The sequence below is a fragment of the Arachis stenosperma genome, chromosome 3 (assembly GCF_014773155.1).
Source record: "Arachis stenosperma cultivar V10309 chromosome 3, arast.V10309.gnm1.PFL2, whole genome shotgun sequence".
Classification (NCBI taxonomy): domain Eukaryota; kingdom Viridiplantae; phylum Streptophyta; class Magnoliopsida; order Fabales; family Fabaceae; genus Arachis; species Arachis stenosperma.
In genome coordinates this window covers 81,671,562-81,691,373 of record NC_080379.1, presented here as the reverse complement: position 1 = coordinate 81,691,373, position 19,812 = coordinate 81,671,562, and positions in this window count along the sequence as shown.

The following is a 19,812-nucleotide window of genomic DNA, read 5'->3' as shown; positions in this document are numbered from 1 at the left end:
GAAGCCCAAAAGTTCCCCGTGATAATTGCAAACGAGTTAACTCCTCAACAAGAAGAAAAACTGCTAGATGTATTGAGGAAAAACAAAAGGGCAATTGGGTGGAGTTTGGCGGATCTAGTGGGAATAAGCCCCCAAGTATGCGAGCACCGCATATTTCTTGAAGAAGGAGCAAGACCGGTCCGACAACCTCAAAGGAGACTCAATCCAACCATTCTTGAGGTAGTAAAGAAAGAAGTCACCAAGCTCCTTGAAGCGGACATCATCTATCCTATATCGGATAGCGAATGGGTAAGCCCGGTCCAAGTAGTGCCAAAGAAGTCCGGAGTGACAACAATCAAAAATGAAAGTGGTGAACTTATAGCAACAAGAGTGCAAAATTCTTGGAGAGTATGCATAGACTACCGAAGGTTAAATGCGGCCACAAGAAAAGATCACTTTCCACTACCATTCATTGATCAAATGCTTGATCGATTAGCCGGTAAATCATATTATTGCTTTCTTGATGGCTACTCCGGATACTTCCAAATTCATATTGCTCTAGAGGACCAAGAAAAAACCACATTTACTTGCCCCTTTGGAACATATGCTTACAAGCGTATGCCGTTTGGCCTATGCAATGCACCGGCAACGTTTCAAAGATGCATGATGAGCTTATTTGCGGACTTTCTAGAGCAATCTATGGAAGTTTTCATGGATGACTTTAGTGTGTATGGTGATTCATTTGAGCATTGCCTAGGTAATCTTGAAAAAGTCTTAGAGAGATGCACCAAAACAAACCTTGTCTTAAATTTTGAAAAATGTCATTTCATGGTCAAACAAGGCATTGTTTTGGGACACATAGTCTCAAAAGAAGGCATCTCCATAGATCCGGCAAAAATAAATGTCATATCTAGTTTACCTTACCCCTCCACCGAGAGGGAAGTCCGCTCTTTTCTTGGACATGCAGGATTCTACCGGAGATTCATCAAAGATTTTAGCAAGGTGGCCCTACCTCTCTCTCGACTACTACAAAAGGACATGGAATTTGAGCTAAGCAAGGAATGTATGGAAGCATATGACAAACTTAAAGTGGCATTGACACAAGCTCCTATTGTGCGAGGACCAAATTGGACTCAACCATTTGAAATCATGTGTGATGCTTCGAATTATGCGATAGGAGCCGCGTTAGCACAACGCGAAGGTAAGATCTCCTATATCATAGCTTATGCTTCCAAAACATTAGACGGAGCCCAATCCAACTACACTACTACCGAAAAAGAACTCCTAGCTATTGTTTTTGCTTTGGACAAGTTCCGAGCCTATCTTCTTGGTTCCAAGGTTGTAGTGTACTCGGATCACGCGGCACTAAAGTACTTGTTGGCCAAAAAGGAATCAAAACCGAGATTAATTCGTTGGGTGCTTTTGTTACAAGAATTTGACTTGGAGATCAAAGATAGGAGTGGTTCTCAAAACCTAGTGGCGGACCATCTAAGTCGCCTCGAACACACAAAAGGCGACACCACTCCTATCAATGACTCCTTTCCTTTAGGTACCTTGCACGCAGTCTCGGAAGTGGTTCCTTGGTATGCCCCAATAGCAAACTACTTGGTTTCACGCACCTTCCCTCCCAATCTCAACAAACACCAAAGGGAGAAGCTGAAAAGCGAATCCAAATACTATGTTTGGGACGATCCCTATTTGTGGAGGTGTGAGGCGGACCAAATAGTGCGACGGTGCATACCTCAAACCGAATTCCAAGCAATCTTGGACGCTTGCCATGCTTCCGAAGGAGGTGGCCACTACGGCCCCCAAAGAACGGCAAGAAAGGTCCTTGATTGCGGATTTTGGTGGCCAACCCTTCTCAAAGATGCTTCTCTCTATTGCAAATCTTGTCCTCAATGCATACGGTTTGGAAATATTTCCAAGAAGGACGAAATTCCCCAACAAAATATGCTTTTTTGTGAAATCTTTGATGCATGGGGAATCGACTTCATGGGACCATTTCCAAACTCCAATGGCTTTCTCTACATCTTGTTTGCCGTTGATTATGTGTCAAAATGGGTGGAGGCAATCCCCACCCGAACGGATGACGCTCATGTTGTTTATTCTTTTGTGAGGAACAATATCATTTGTCGCTTTGGCTCCCCAAGAGCAATCATAAGTGACCAAGGATCCCACTTTTGCAACAAAAAAATGGAAAACCTCATGAGAAAATATGGCATCATACACAAAGTCGCCACGGCCTACCACCCTCAGACAAATGGCCAAGCCGAAGTTTCTAACCGGGAAATCAAACATGTGATGGAAAGGATTGTGAAGCCAAATAGGAAGGATTGGAGCACTAAACTCTCCGATGCACTTTGGGCCTATCGAACGGCTTACAAGACACCTATTGGCATGAGTCCCTTTAGGCTTGTATATGGCAAAGCATGTCACTTACCGGTAGAGATCGAACACAAAGCTTATTGGGCCGTAAAGGAATGTAATATGAGCTTGGGTGGAGCCGGAGTAGAGAGAAAGCTCCAATTGGCAGAATTGGAATGTTTGAGATTAGAAGCTTATGACAACTCTAGACTTTACAAGGAAAAGTTGAAAGCCATCCATGACAAGAACATTAAGAGGAGAGAATTCTGACCCGGTGAACTTGTCCTTCTCTACAACTCAAGGTTGAGATTACTACCCGGAAAGCTTAGATCAAGGTGAGATGGACCCTACCAAGTGGAGAAAGTAGAACCTTATGGGGTCTACCACTTGCGCCACCCATCAAGTCCGGACATTTTCAAGGTAAATGGGCACCGTCTCAAATTGTATCATGGTGAACAAAGAAAGAACTCCAAGGAATTTGAAGTGTTCCTCTTGAGGGATGCACATCTTGAACAAGAACTTTGAGCTATGGAAAGTCCAACTTAAGGACGTTAAACAAAAGTGCTAGGTGGGAGACAACCCACCATGGTAAGATTTTCCTTTGTACATAACCATTGCATCATTCTTTGATTGACACTTGCTTGACACTTAACTTCATGTTTGTTTGCTAGATTTCAATTTCAATTCTCCTTCATTTGCTGAGTTCATTGGTATTTTACCAGGGTAAAAATAACCCCTGCTATAGTGTCTAAATGGCTGTTTGGGGGGTTGGAATGTCATAGGTGATGCAAACACATGCAAAATTAGAAAAAGGCACCCCTCTGCGCGCACGCGCACCTGGCGCGTACGCGCCCTTAAGGCATTCGACGATCATCTACGCGGACGCGCACCGTGCGCGGATGCGTGGATTGCGAAAAATACCCCTCCATACCTTCACCCGAGAGTTGCGTCCGCACCATGCCAGCGCCATGCCTGAAGCATAGGGCACTCGCGCGAACGCGCACATGGCGCGTATGCGCACTTGAGCGAAATATGCAGATCGACGCGCTAGCGCACCGTGCGCTTCCGCGTCGATCGCCTTGTTGCACTCCTGGTACACATTCCAGAGAGTTAAGCCAGTCTCAGGCCCGTACTAAGCCCCCGGCCCAGCACTTTTGCCGCGTGCGCGCACCTGGCGCGCACACGTCCATACACTGCAAGCACGAGTTGCGCGAGCGCGCCTTAGCCGCGTACGCGCCCCTTGATTCTGCACTCTCCACTAGGCCACTCCACAGAGAGTTGGGCCCACCCCAGGCCCCTCTCATGCCTGGGGCATAACCGCGTTGACGCGTGCACGCACCGTGCGCGCGCGCGCCAACAGCCCTGTAGCCAACTTCTGGTACTGCGTCCAGAGAGTTAGGCCTCCTCTGTGCCTCACCTGTGCTGCCAGCCCAGGTGCATGGGCGCGCCCGCGCAACGTGCGTGCGTGCACCCTGACCCCACTTCGCTTCCCTGCGCGAGCGCGCACCGTGCGCGCACGCGCGGGTGATCGACGCCAACTTTAGAAAGGACACACTCACCCCTTCATTCTCATTCCACTTTTCCTTCCCCTTCTCATCCCTTCCACTACCCATTCACCTACCTCCATTCTTTCTTCTCAACCACCTTCTACCACCTATCTCCGGTGGCCCCACATTACCTCTCCACTCTCCATCAACCCACTCTACAACTTCTTCTTCCATCTCCTTCTCCATCTCACAAGGTACTATACTAAGCTACCCACTTACTCCAACCATCTCTTTTGATTCTTAATCATTTAGTTGCACCATCTTTTAGGTAGCTTCTTTCCTCTTCTTCTTTCTCTAGTTACTTCTTTGGGATGTCTTTGTTCTTTTCTCTCTTTCAATCCAATTCTTCATGGGCATTTGGGTCTCAAATTCACTTGCATGAGTAGATGAGTGGTGTTGCTTGCTTTTCTTACAATCAATATGCACTGTAATCATTAATAATGGATTGTGGAATGTTACATTGCTTTCACTTTCACCTAATCACATACTACTAAGAGGATGCACGCCACGTGTTCGAGGAAAGGCATACTCCAGTTTTGAGCTCCTTGTGACTAACTTGCCTCTCAACCAATCACTTTCCGATGCATCCCCACTTTCTCCAATCCACTCACTCACATTTTCTTAACTTGCTCTCCAATTGTGGTCCTTAAGGGCATATGCTTCTCATGCTTCTTACTTGCATGCTTAAACCACCCTTATACCACATAAAGATGATTTGCCTTGCCTTTCACATGTTATCTTAGTTACATGTTGCAGCTGTCATGTAACCATGATACCCATATCCTATGGCATAACGTTTCATTGCATAATCGCATTTCATTACACTTCTTTGGGTTGATGTTATTCCCTCTCTTTGCTTTCACAGGATGGTCATCAAAAAGAACAAAGGAAAAGCCCCCAAGAGGCCAGCTTCCAATAAAGCAGGCCAAGACCTAACGGCCAAGCCACTCTTAAAGAAGACTAAGGGCCCCGTTGACGTTCTAGAGAAGGACAACCCTCCGAAGGATTCTAACAAGTTCCCCAACCGCTACTGCGAACTTGTTTACTCAAGAATGATTGAAAAGAATTATCACCCGGAGCCCATTCTAGTCCTACCGGCTCACCTCAATCCGATTGTGATGCCACACATTGACCGGAGGCAATGGAGGTTCCTCTTGAGGCAACCAAAGGAGGCCAATCTCTCATGGGTGGTGGAATTCTACTCCAACTACCACTCACCTCTGCTCACATCAATATTTGTGCGCCGGAAGCAAGTTTCGGTCACAGTGGAAACCATCCGAGAAGTCCTTGGGATTGGACCATTGACGGATGGATATGATGCCTACCAAGAGGTCTTGGCTACATGCGATGAACGTGCATTCGATTGGAACGCGATCCTCCGCGTAATTGCTTTACCCGACGCATATTGGATTCGGGGAACCATAAAGCAAAGACCAAAGGATTTAGATGTCCGCCACCTCACTCAAGAAGCCACGGCATGGGCCCAAATTCTAGCTCATTACGTGCTCCCAAGCACACATGGGTCATCCATTACCGCCGAGCTTGCCCTATTGATATGGTGCATCTTAACCGAGAAATCGGTCGACATCTCGCATGCCATTCGCCAATCCATGGGGCGCATTCATGCCAAGGGAAATCTACCATTCCCCGCTATGGTGACCGAACTAATTGCAAAGGCCGGCGTCAACCGCGAGGCTAGAGATATGAGAACTTCAATTCTGGTCGAAGGTGATGTTATTCCGACCAAGAGATGCCTCAAGCCTCCAGAATTCACCAAGGACATTGGCCTACCCACACCATCTCGCAACACTACCACCTCATCTACACCACAAAAATCAGCCACCCAACGCCTTGACGACCTTCACAAGAAATTGGACCGTTATGAGAGGCGTAACCAACGCCGATATGCTTATGTGAAGAAACTTCTAAGCGTAGTCACCCCGCCTATGGAGGAACTAGATATCTCCACATCCACCGCAACTTCAAGCGGAGAAAGCGATGACATTGGGGATGAGGGACACTCGGGACTCGACTACCCATTGCGCCTAACCTATAGCACAGAGGACCGTGCTAAGTTTTAAGTGTGGGGAGGTCGGCCGACCGATCTCCGTAGGTAACATCCAAATAAATTTTGTTCCTTGAACTCCATTGTAATTAGGATAGGTTGCATGATTAGGTTTTAGTTGACACCATTCGCATGATAAGTTTACTTGGTTGGAAAATGAACTCTTTCTTAGGAAACCAACACTTTGGGGGCAACCGTGGTATTGCCAATTTTAAAACACTTTGATGTCGAGTTTGCATGAAGAATTATATTTTGGAACATGGATTTTGAGTTAAGAACACAAGCTAGTGAGTTTTGAGCCTAATTGCGCGGTTACATCTTATAACCACTTATTCTCAATCTTGTGTGCATTATTCTCCTTCTATGATTGTAATCCTTGATTTGTTTGATTCTTTATGTCCAGTATTCTGTGTATTCATGCATCTATATGATTGAGGCCACCATTTCATTATCCCACTTACCCAAATGGCCTTGCCTTTTATATTCCTTTGTTAGCCAATTTGAGCCTATGATTAACCCACTTGTTCTTAATTTTAGCACATTACAAGCCTTAAAGCGAAAAAACAATAAATGTCCTTATTTGGATCTTTGATTAGCTTAGGCTAGAGTGTGTGAGTATCATTCAAGTGTGGGAACCTTGGGACAATGGGAGAATAAAAGGGTAATTTTGTATTGTTATTGAAAATATTGGGAATTGGGTACATACTCATGTATTGATCAAATGTAAAACCTTATGCGTTGAGATTCTTGTATATAGAAAAAAAAATGAGAAAAGCAAAAGAAAAAAAAAAGAAAAGAAAAATAATATGGAAAAGGAAAAGAAAAAAAAATATATGGAAAAAGAAATAAAAAGAAGAAAAAAAAGAAATAAAAAGGGGACAAAATGCCCCAAAGCAACGTGAAGCTCAATAAAGATCAATGCATAAGTGTTGTGAAATGAAAAAAAGAAATGCATGAGTATGTGAAAGAGTGAAAAATGGGTAGTTAGGTTAGAACTTAATTGTATAAGATGTCATAGGTTAGGTGGGAAAGTTTAAGCAAATCAAGGATTCAAATTTTAAGCTCACCTGACCAAATATGCATCCTACCTTGACCCTAACCCCATTACAACCTATGAAAAGACCTCATGATAAATGTATGCATACATTGAATAATTGTTGATTGTTAGATGAAAAACAAATCTTGGAAGACATGATTAGGGGAGAATTGAGTGAGTCAACCCCAAACACCGAGCGGTTAGAGTGTAAACACTTCCGGTGAGGGTTCGATGCTCAATTCCTTGATTTCCGGCTCTCACGAGCATTCCTCATGCAAGGTTGCATATACCGCGTTTGATGCTTAAAAAAAAAAAAATTGGCAAGTCCCATACCTTGACCACCATTGTGCCCCATATGCTCGCATATGTCATGGGAAGGTTGATTTGTTCCTAACCAAGTAGGAAATAGCACTAGTCATAGTTGCATTCATATAAGTAGGTTGCACTTCATGAGTCTTATACTTTTGTGATCCCTCGGTTTTCTGTGTTTCTTTGCATTTCTCTAAGCATGAGGACATGCTAGAATCTAAGTGTGGGGAGGTTGACAAACCCCATTTTGAGGGTTTATCTTGTGCTGATTTCAGTGGTTTTATCAATGATTCCACACACTTTCTATATGAAAATACAAGATTTTGCATTCCTTCCCTAGTTTTGCCCCATGAATGAAAACATGCTTATTTTGCACTAAAATAGATACATTTCTAATCTTCTCTTGATGCCATTCGATGCCGTGTGTAACACCCTACCATACAGAGTCTTATGCTTAAGTCATAATTCAGAGATGGCAAGGTATTACGACCTCTAAAATAAAAAATTGAGTACGTATAGTAGTATGAATGATTGATTATAACTAGGAGCCTTTGTAGAAAAAGGGGTAAACAAAAACCGCAACTCAAAAGCGCAACACTCCGATCGATAACGCAACGAACAAGGATAAACCAACGCGAGATTATATATATACAAAAGAGTGTCAAAAACAGGAATATCAAGACTCAAAATCCGGCTGCGAAGATAACCGGTCTGAGCATAACAATATATACATATGATAAAATAAGGAAAACCCCAAAGGAAACCCAAAGGGACACAAATACATAAAACCTATTCTCCAAAATCTCCCATAAGAGGAGTCATCACAGTTTGTATTATTTAATGGAGATAAGAGTATCTAAGCAAAACATATAAACCAAAACATAGTCCCCAAGCACAAGGAATCTTCGCAAATCTAGAAGTCTCCAGCATGCCTCAGCGGGAAACCTCGCGTCCTGCATCTGAAAACCACAAAATCCGCATGGGTGAGAACCAGAGGTCCCCAGCATGGTAACAGCTTTCACATATATACATAATAATAGAGGAAAGCCAAAGGCAATCCTAGAACTTCCTCCAGATAATATCAAAGCTTATAAACAAGCTAAACCATATAAGGGCATCTGACTAAAGATTCTTCAGTCTAACTAATACTTCCCTTTCCAATTCCTTCAAACCTCCCAACCACCAGCAGGAGTATATTATAGAAAACACAGTTATATCAGACAAAGAATATACAAATAGGAGCAGTTAAGACATTTAGACAATTAGCAAGTAATATGCAGTCAAATAGGCAATCTCAAACAATTCACATAGTATGCATATGATGAATGCCTGTCCCTAGTGGCCGATGATATCATCTGTCGGTTATAGAGCCAACCCGACAAGTCCTGGTAGCTAACCATTGGACTGTCCCTCTGTCGTGTCTCCCCAACTCGAGTATACTCAATATGAGCTTGATCATAATCATGATCCATATCCATCACCATCACTGGTGAATATTTATCCATCACCATCACAGGTGAATATTTATCCATCACCATCACAGGTGAATATTTGGGAGTGAGCTCGTCCGGGAATTTCACAGTGCCCGGCCACCCTGACGACATTGGGTAAACAGAGTATCAAGTCTCAACCTGGAGCACGTGGTGGCTAGCCACTGCTACTACCCAGGGAAACTCGTATCTCAGATAGTGGAAGTGCAAATCACAATTATCAATAATTCAGCATAAACATGCATGAATTCTCATCCATGGATCAACATCCATATCAGCCATTCGGCTCATGGTTAAATCCATAACCAGCCAATATTCATAGCATACACAGCTATTCCGGCTCACGGTTAAATCCATAACCAGCCATTTCATTAACAATTACAGCCTTTCGGCCCATGGCATAACAAGCACTTCCACCACCATCCTCCGCATCTCACATAATCATCTTGATCCTCATTGATCATTCATTTTTCCCTTGCTTCACTCGCAAGTTACCTCATTCACTAGCCCCTTTCTAATAGCTAGGCATGTCATAATGATTTAAGACATAAATGGTGAGATCGGAGGCTTAGAAGTATGAGATTTGGCTTTTAAAACTCAAAAATCAACTTTGGGATGAAAACAGGGCCACGCGTACGCGCACTCCACGCGCACGCGTGGATGGCCTCAAAAACTCATCGACGCGCAAGCGTCATGCACGCTGACGCGTGGATTACAACTTTGCCAATCGACGCGCACGCGTCAACCACGCGTACGCGCGGGTGTTCTCGTGCCCCAGGCACAACACTGGCACCGTTCTGGCATAACTCTCTGGAAAATGGCTGGGCATTGGGTGCAGCACAGTCGGCGCGCCCGCGCACATCACGCGTACGCGTGGATGGCACTTCTCGGAAGATCGGCGTGCACGCGCCAGGTGCGCCCACGCGCAAGGGGTCATTCTGCTAAAAATTTTCTAAGTTAAAAGCTGCAGAATTTCACAGATTTACACCCCAATCTTCCAACGGACATAACTTCCTCATTTTAAATCGTTTTTCACCCGTTCTTCGAACGGTATGGACATCCCAGATCCAATTTCATTTCTAAACAGATTTGGTACAAAACGGAGATCCGTAGTCCAAGTTATGTCCCGTCAAAGTATGCCCAAAAACCATATTTTCATACAAAACCACAATATGCCATTTTCAAAACAAACCATTTTCAACTCTTTTCAAAATCAATCAAAACATGCCAATTTCATCCCTTTTCTTTGAAATCAATCAAAATGTATCAAATTCAACATCAAGCCTCCTCAACTCACACATTGACACATTACCACAATATACAAAATCACTATCTCATCATTTTACCCCACTTCACCCAAGTGGCTCAAACCCAAACACATTGACATATCATATATTATTCCTCATGCCAAATCTCAACAACACCAATTCCAATAAATCATTATTGTACACAATCAACATCATACTCACCATCAACATGGTTCAACCCACAATTCAACCATAACCAATCATCAAGCACATATCACAACATGCATATTTCTCATACATCATACCACCAAGGCATCAATAATCATCATCACATATATGACCACATCATATATCTCAATCATTCAACAACATCAACCATTCAATGCCTATCTTAGGGCCTCTAGCCTAAGCATTTCCTACCACATTACATATTAGATACGGGAAACCGAAACCATACCTTAGCCGATTTTCCCAAGCTCCACCGGAGCACTTCCAAACCAAATATCCACAAGCTCTCAAGGCCTCAATACCTCCAAGAATAGATTTTTCACCACCAAACCCTTTCCAAGCTTTTCAAAATCACAAATCAAGCTCCAATATCCACACATACACAACCTAAGCCACAACCATCATACCCATACACAACATCTCAAAACCCAAGCATCATAAAACAACAAAATACACTAGGGTTGAGAATCTTACCACACCCACGGTCCAAGGAGACAAGATTAACCTTCTCCTTCAAGAGAGTTTGGTCCTATAACATCAAAGAACCCAAAATCTCAACATTTCACCCATGAAACTCGAAAATAAGGGCTGAGATTTCGAACAGCAACACGTGGCTTACCTCAAGATTGATTATATGGGTTTTGTAGAGCTCTCTGCGGTGAACGCGTGGCCGCAAACGGGGCGGCAATCGGAGCTCTAGATCAAAAGTTATGATGGTTTGAAGATCAACCAAGGGAGAGAACTTGAGAGAGTGTTCTTCCTCCCTTTCTCTCTAATTTCAGCTTGTGTGTGTAACAAATGAGGAGAGAGAGTGCTGAAAACTAGGGTTTTGGTTAAGTTATGTTGGGCCAAGGGCCCACTTTGGCTCCGGTTGGCCCGGTTTGGCCCGTTCGGTCCAATCTTGGTCCGAATTCTATAAAATTGGTACCAAAATTCTCGTCTCAGTCTCCTCTATCACATTTAGCCATAAAAATCACATTTTAGGCTTTCTAGAATAAATTCTCATTTATGGGTTAATTAGCCGTTAATTAACCGGGTTTTATATCGTGACTTGTGTGTTAAGTGATTTCAAAATATAGGGCATGGATGGACCGGAAGAGAGAAGGAGGATGGGTGCAAAGGAAGGGAGCATGAGAATTGAGTCTTGGAGATCTCAGCATGGGCGCGTGCGCGCACTTGACGCGTCCGCGTGGATAGAGCAGCTAGAAGTCGAAGCTGAGAGCCAAGCCGCGAGCCGAGCTGTGTAGCGGCTAAGCCACGATCTTCAGCGGGGCGCGCACGCGTACATCACGCCTCCACGCACATTACAAGATGGTGGCGCGCGCGCGCACCTTGCGCGTGCGCGCCGATGTTCGAATATGATTTTTTTTAAAGTCACGTGACTTAGGCGTGGAGGCAGTTGGGAATCCCACTTTGGGGAAATGCCTTGGAGGGAAAAGCTTAAGAAGACCAAAAGAGCAAGGGTTAAGGACACTTAGTTCATTTTCTAGATTTTAGATATTTTTGAGGGATAGTTAGTTACACTCTTGGAGAAGGAGAGAGAGATTCCAAGCTTCACTAGGGTTCATCTTCATATCCAATTTCTGAATTTTTCAACCACTTTTTGGTGAGATCCATTGCAATTCTCACTTCACTTTGTTCATGTCATAGATTCTCTTCTCCAATTTCAAGTAGTAATTGTAATTGATCAATTCTCATAGATCTAGAATTCAACTTTGTAATTTTGGATTTCATCAATACTTTGAGAATTTGATTCTCATTGTGGCTCTTTGATACTTGTTGTTAGTTCCTTGTGTTGCAATACTTTTAATTCCACTTTTCTTCTCATTTTACTATGACTTTCTTTCTTGCTCATCACATGTTTGATAAAATGTCAACACTAGTTATGGAGTAGAAATTTCTCACTTGGCATAGGGTTTGGCCATTAGAAGAAGTTGAATAGTTGTGCCAATTGTTGATTTGGAATTAGGAATTGCTAATTGGATTGGAGTGCACTAAAGCTAGATTCCCATGAGGTGAAGCTAGGACTTGTGACTCAAGTTGATTATTTTCATTTGACTTTCCTCTATACCTAGGGGATAACTAAATGAAGCAAGGCCTAATTGTTGTCATCATTGAATGAACTATAAGGATAGAATTTCTAATGCCAACCCTAAGCCAAGTCTTTTAATGATTGATTGTTTGTTTCTCATTATTTTGCTAAACCTTCAAAGAAATCCAACAAGGCTTACTAATCAATAAGATGCATACTTTGGCAATTCTAAGGGAGGACGACTCGGGAGACTAGTACTCTCGGATATAGATTGTAGGATTGTTTGGTACGAGATTTAAGTGTCGATTAGATTATACTCACGATCATATTCATCTTTGAATTCTAATTCGGCATGCTAAATTTCGTTTATCAAGCACCTTGATGAGCGGATAATTTATACGCTTTTTGGCATTGTTTTTAGTATGTTTTTAGTATATTTTAGTTAGTTTTTATTATATTTTTATTAGTTTTTAGTTAAAATTCACTTTTCTGGACTTTACTATGAGTTTGTGTATTTTTCTGTGATTTCAGGTATTTTCTGGCTGAAATTGAGGGTCCTGAGCAAAAATCTGATTCAGAGGCTGAAAAGGACTGCAGATGCTGTTGGATTCTGACCTCCCTGCACTCGAAGTGGATTTTCTGGAGCTACAGAAGCCCAATTGGCGCGCTCTCAACGGCGTTGGAAAGCAGACATCCTGGGCTTTCCAGCAATGTATAATAGTCCATAACTTTGCCCGAGATTTGATGGCCCAAACCGGCGTTGCAAATCAGCTTCAGAATTCCCAGCGTTTAACGCCGGAACTGGCATAAAAATTGGAGTTAAACGCCCAAACTGGCATAAAAGCTGGCGTTTAACTCCAGAAAAAGTCTCTACACATGAAAGCTTCAATGTTCAGCCCAAGCACACACTAAGTGGACCCCGGAAGTGGATTTTTACGTCATTTACTCATTTATATATACCCTAGGTTACTAGTTCACTATTAATAGGATCTTTTGATATTGTATCTACACCTCATGACACTTTACACGTTTCTCATTGTATCTTCTACGGCATGAGTCTCTAACCCCCATTGTTGGGGGTGAGCAGCTCTGCTGTGTCTTGATAGATTAATGCAATTACTACTGTTTTTCATTCAATCATGCTTGCTTCCATTCTAAGATATCACTTGTTCCTAAACTTGATGAATGTGATGATCCGTGACACTCATCATCATTCTCAACTATGAACGTGTGCCTGACAACCACCTCCGTTCTACCTTATATTGAGTAGATATCTCTTGGATCCCTTAACCGGAATCTTCGTGGTATAAGCTAGAATTGATGGCGGCATTCAAGAGAATCCGGAAGGTCTAAACCTTGTCTGTGGTATTCTGAGTAGGATTCAATGATTGAATGACTGTGACGAGCTTCAAACTCCTGAAGGTTAGGCGTTAGTGACAGATGCAAAAGAATCACTGGATTCTATTCCAATCTGATTGAGAACCGACAGATGATTAGCCGTGCTGTGACAGAGCGCGTTGAACATTTTCACTGAGAGGATGGGAGGTAGCCATTGACAACGGTGAAACCCTACATACAGCTTGCCATGGAAGGAGTCTTGCGTGCTTGAAGAAGAAGATAGTAGGAAAGCAGAGATTCAGAAGATAGAGCATCTCCAAAACCTCAACATGTTCCCCATTACTGCAAAACAAGTACTTATTTCATGTTCTTTTGCTTTTTACAATCACCCCTGATAATTATTGATATCCTGACTAAGAGTTACAAGATAACCATAGCTTGCTTCAAGCCGACAATCTCCGTGGGATCGACCCTTACTCACGTAAGGTATTACTTAGACGACCGAGTGCACTTGCTGGTTAGTTGTGCGGAATTGCAAAAGTGTGATTGCAATTTCGTGCACCACACCTATTAATATGTAAGCATTAAATTCTTTAATATCACTTTTGTTTAATATAATTTCGGTTCACAATGCGTTTAGATTTTGGTTCAGTATAAGTTTAGTTTTCGGTTCACTATAATTATTAGTGTAATTTCTGTTAAATATCATTGTTAAATATAATAATAGTTTGGGATAATTATAGAAGTCTTTACTGTTTAATGCAACAGCCCTGCAAAAGAAGAAGAACAACAAGCCCAAGAACCACCGGTGCAACAAGAATCAGAACAAGAAGCACCTGTTAATCTGTAAGCATTAAATTCTTTAATATCACTTTTGTTTAATATAATTTTGGTCACTGTACTTTAGGTTTTGTTTCAGTATAAGCTTGATTTTACGTTCACTATAATGATTAGTGTAATTTCTATTAAATATCATTATTAAATATGATAATAGTTTGGGATAATTATAGAAATGTTTACTGTTTAATGAACCAGACCTCTGGAACAGCCGTGCGAAGAACCAACAGAGCAACAACCCAAAAAAGAAGCACCTGCTGATGTGTAAGTTTTACTGCTTATATAAATATCCATAATGTTTAATGCTTATACATGGTTTAACTATGGTTCGATTGAAACCAGAAATGAATTCAATGTGTTGTTGTCTTTGGACTTTTTTTTGTTTCTTATAGCTGCCCTCCAGAACCCAACAAGCAGGGTGTTACGGGGTCTATTACAAGCTCTATTATTGAACAATTTTTCAAGGATGCCGAGGTCTATCATGTTTCTGATGAAGAACAATCAAAAGAACCTCCAATGGCACGGCAATCAGAAAAAGAAACTCTAATCTTGTTATCATTTGACAGGTATGTTACTTGCTTTTCTTTAATATCATTTTTGTTTAATATTATTTTGGTTCACTATTATATTGGATTTCGGTTCACTATTTGTTTGGATTTCGGTTCACTATGTTGATTAAATATCATTTTTGTTTATATCATTGTTAAATATCTATCATCATGCAATGCTGCTCAACCCAGGGAAAGGGAAGATGAAAGGCCTTCCTTTAGACTTGGAATAAGTCCACCAGCATCTCAACCAACTCAGCCCTCTGAAGAGAGTGATTCCCAGCTTGAAATCCTAGTAGAGGCAGTTGTAGAAGCTGGAGTGGAAGCAGCATTAAAATTTGCTGAAGGAACATCTTTATAACCAACCTTACCAGCGGCTCAAGTTTACAAAACCCCGCAGAAAAAGACAAAAATCACCACCGAGCTAATTGATAAGTGTTATCATTGGATGGCTCATGTAAAATAGACAAAAGATGGTACCAATGAATATGAACCAATATTTGTCTTGAAACATCAGGCACACTACGAGGGATTAAGAGAATATTTCATGTCTCTAATGCCTGAAGAACAAGTGCATGCCGTGGTAAAATCCTTTGCCAATTGCGTTAACATTAATGATTTTTTAAAACACTCTTATATAGTATATCTCAAAAATTTTCATCATGTAGGTGGTTAGTATACACAGCTTGATTCTAAACGAAATAAAAACTAAACGGTATCAAGAACAAATATACATTATGCCGATGGATATTGTGGTAAGTAAATTTCTTATTCACTGCTTATTACTTTTCGGTTCAGTGAGAATGTTAATATTGGTTCACCTGATTCTTATGTCTTATTTTGAGTACTTTTGGATTAAGAAAACTTTTCTCTTGAAGATTGAATGTTTTTCACGTTTTATTCAGCATATGATTTTTGTTCGGTTCGGTGAAATATGATATAACTGATGTTGATTTTGCAAAATTTTATTGTGGGAACATATGGCGACAAGTACTATGATAAGAACACAAAAAAGTCCACAGTTTTAATGTTCAGCAGTATGACCACCACTGGCAGTTTATTGACAAAAGAAAACTTGTATCCCATCCATTTGTAAGTTGTAATATTTAAAATTCTTTGATAATTCTCTTGTTTGCTTTTGTTTCCACTGAAATATTCTATATTTTTTCGAAACTTCAGCTATTTGTCCCAATTTGCAATGGAGGACATTGGTAGTTGTGAATTGCTGATGTAAACAATAAGAAATTCTATATCCTTGACCCTATCAAAAAGGATCCAAAACACATACCTGATTCGAGAAAGGAAATAAACAAATTTGTTGTAAGTTATTTTCTTGTAAATTATTGAAATTATTCTGTACATAAGAGGAGTTTGGTTCACTGTTGTTGGTTTTGTTTATTTACTTTCTTTGTCTCTTTCAGAGTTTAATAATTTCCCAGATAAGGGTGTACACTGGGGCGGAACCCTTAATAAAAGATCCACTGGGAAAGGAAGCAGAGTATATCCTATTGAATGGTCAACGTACAAGGTAAGAATCTTTCTCTTCTATAGTGCTATTTTTAATGCGTTTTATTTTATATACTAATGATCATATTATACTCAATTCTTGCTTAGTTATAATTGTGGAATATTCGTAATGAAATGGCTGGAAACAATAGATCCACAAAAAATAAAGAGTGGCAAGAGATATAAATATAAAGCTTGGACACAAGTAAGTACTTTCTAAATTAATAAACTTCTTGCTTTTCTTATTTCATTCAGTTAAGTTGATATTGTAACTAGAGCTCTGAAGTTGGTTGTTACTCTGTTCAATAGTTGTTTTCCATGCAGAAAATACTATTCTTATTGATTGAAAATTGATCACCATTTATTCGCCACATATAAAATTTTTGGTTCGGTAGATCATATAAATTTGATTCACCGAGTGAATGTTTTTCGGTTTAGTGGCTCTTATAATTTTGATTCACCAAGTGAATATTTTTCGGTTCGGTGAATCCCATTTTACAGTATAACTAGGGCTTTGAATAATATTGTTCTTATTTCATTTGGGTTCATTTCTTATGTAACTAATTTATTTCAATTAAAATGCAGAAAGAAATTAATGACTCCAGATACCAATATGGTCCACATTTTCTGTTTCATAAAATAAACAAAATGAGAGACCAAGTAATTTCAGAATCTGAAGCAATAAGACTCACCAAGCCGTCTGCTTTCCTCTCCAGCCCTTATTGTAAATACACATCTCGGGATTTAGATAGCAAATAGCATATACTAGTTGTGATTAACAATATTTTGTTTAAATTTTTTGAAAAGCAAAAAATGCATACTTCAAATGTATATGTGTCAATGTTGTATCAAACAATGCAAACAATGCTTCTTTCAAATGTATATATGTCAATGTTAATGTATATATATATTCTTAATATCAATATATGTATCAAATGTTAATATTTATATATCTGTTGAAACTGTGTGGCTGCTATTTTATTCCAGGTTCTCAGTGATTGCAATCACTGTATTTACAAAATACATTTATAATCCAAAAGAACACAGTGAACCAAAATTAATACACTGGGTGAACCAAAAAGGTAAAAAATACTGAATCCCTAAATCCTGAACCCTAAACCCTAAACCCTAAACACTAAATCCCTAAACCCTAAAACCTAAACCCTAAAACACTGAACAATGAACCCTGAACCCATAAACCCTAAATCCCAAAACCCTAAACCCTGAACCCGAACCCTGAACTCTGAACCTAATCCCTGAACACTGAACTCTGAACCCTAAATGCTAAACCCTAAACCCTTAGAACCCTGAACCCTGAACCCTAAACCCCTAAACCCTGAACCCTTAATCCTGAACCCTAAACCCTTAGCCTATAAAACAGGTCAACCGAAATTAATACATGGGGTGAACCAAAATTTTGAAACACATTGAACCCCTAAACCCGAAACCCTACACATTAAATCCCTAAACCCTAAAACCTAAAACCTAAATCTTAAACCCTAAACTCTGAACGCTAAACCCTGAACCCAAACCCTGAACTCTGAACATGAACCCTGAACACTGAACTCTGAACCCTAACTGCTAAACCCTAAACCCTAAACCCTTGGAACCCTGAAACCTTAATCCTGAACCCTAAATCCTCAAACATGAAAGTGGTGAACCGAAATTGATAGACAGGGCGAACCGAAATTTTGAAACACAATGAACCCTGAACCCATAAACCCTAAATCCCAAATTAACCCACGCCCAAATAAATTTACCCACATCCAACGTCACTCAAATAAACGTGACTTCCACGTGCTTCATTATAAAAAACAAAACAAAATTCTTCTTCAAAACGCATAAAACCTATCCTTCTCTTTAAAATCTTTCTCAAAATCACTCATATTTCATTCACGTTCTCTGCAAAAACCACTACGGAAGAAGAATAGCGAGAAGATTTGGCAACAAACAACCACAAAAGAACAAAAATAGCAATAGAGACTACCAAAGGTAAGAGAAAACTACTGTTCACTTTAAATCTTGCAATGTCACGTTTCTCCTAGTTGCATTTTAGGTTTCCTGGATTGATTTGCTTCGTTTAGAAAGTCAAACTATGAGTGAATGTATTTTTACAGTATAACTAGGGCTTGGAGTGAAATTTGTTGTTATTTTCATTAAGTTCAGTGGATAGTGTAACTAGGGCTTTGAAATTAGTTGTTACTCTGTTCAGTACTTCTTTTGCATAGAGAAATACTATCATTTAGCAACAGTGTTCAAGAATATGAGTCAAGAAAAGAAAGCTATAGTTGAAGAAATGGGATTCGGGGCCCTGGCACATGTCCCAGAAATGAAGGTATCTCGCACACTCTTAAGAGAATTGAATGATTGCTATGATGAGTATCATGGTTACTTGAAAACTCTCCATGGAAAAATATACATAACACCTGCCAAGGTAGCAGCTGCACTGGGGATAAGCCACGGCGGTAATACATTTTCCACTTCTTGCTTATTTTTGGTTCATTGCTCACTTAAATTTCGGTTCATTGCTCCCTTTAAATTCGGTTTGTTGCTACCTTTAATTTCAGTTCATTGAAATGTAAAAAAATTAAAATGAACTTTTTTGGCTCATTTGTTGCTATTAAAATATTGTAGGGGATCATTTTTCTAAAAAGGTTGACTATCGCAAACTGAATGAGGAAGACAAGGCAATATTTGACTGCCTCAAATGTGTTACTTTGGCGACTTTGACACAATCTATCCCAAATATGAGTGTTGAAGGGGATGAGAACCAGCAAAAATTTCGCAAGACTTTTGTCGTCTTCATACAGAAGTGCTTCTTGCTGTGAACGATGGTAATCATGGCCTTCGTGATCCATAAGCCACCTATCTTTTGTGTGGACAACATCCGACAGTGGCATTGGGCATGTCATGTGCTCAACTTCTTAAGAAAGGGAATCAAAAACAAGAGAAAGGGGAAGAAACAGTCCGTTGAGGGCTGTGTTTTTGTTTTGTTGGTGATTTACTTCTATGAGACCAAGTTCCCTCACTTGGATGGACTTGATGCTCCCCCGGCACCATGGGTGGCCTATTGGACAAATAAGATGATAATAGACCGGATTTCTAAGGAAGCAACAGACACAATGGTAATGTATTGATTTTAAGCATTGTGCATGCAGAAATATTCTTCTTGATAATTGAATATTTATCACATATTATTCAACACATGAATTGAATTCAGTTCAGTGTTTGTGGTCATTTTGATTCACCTGATTGTTTTTGTATTTCGTCGTTTCAAATACTCTAC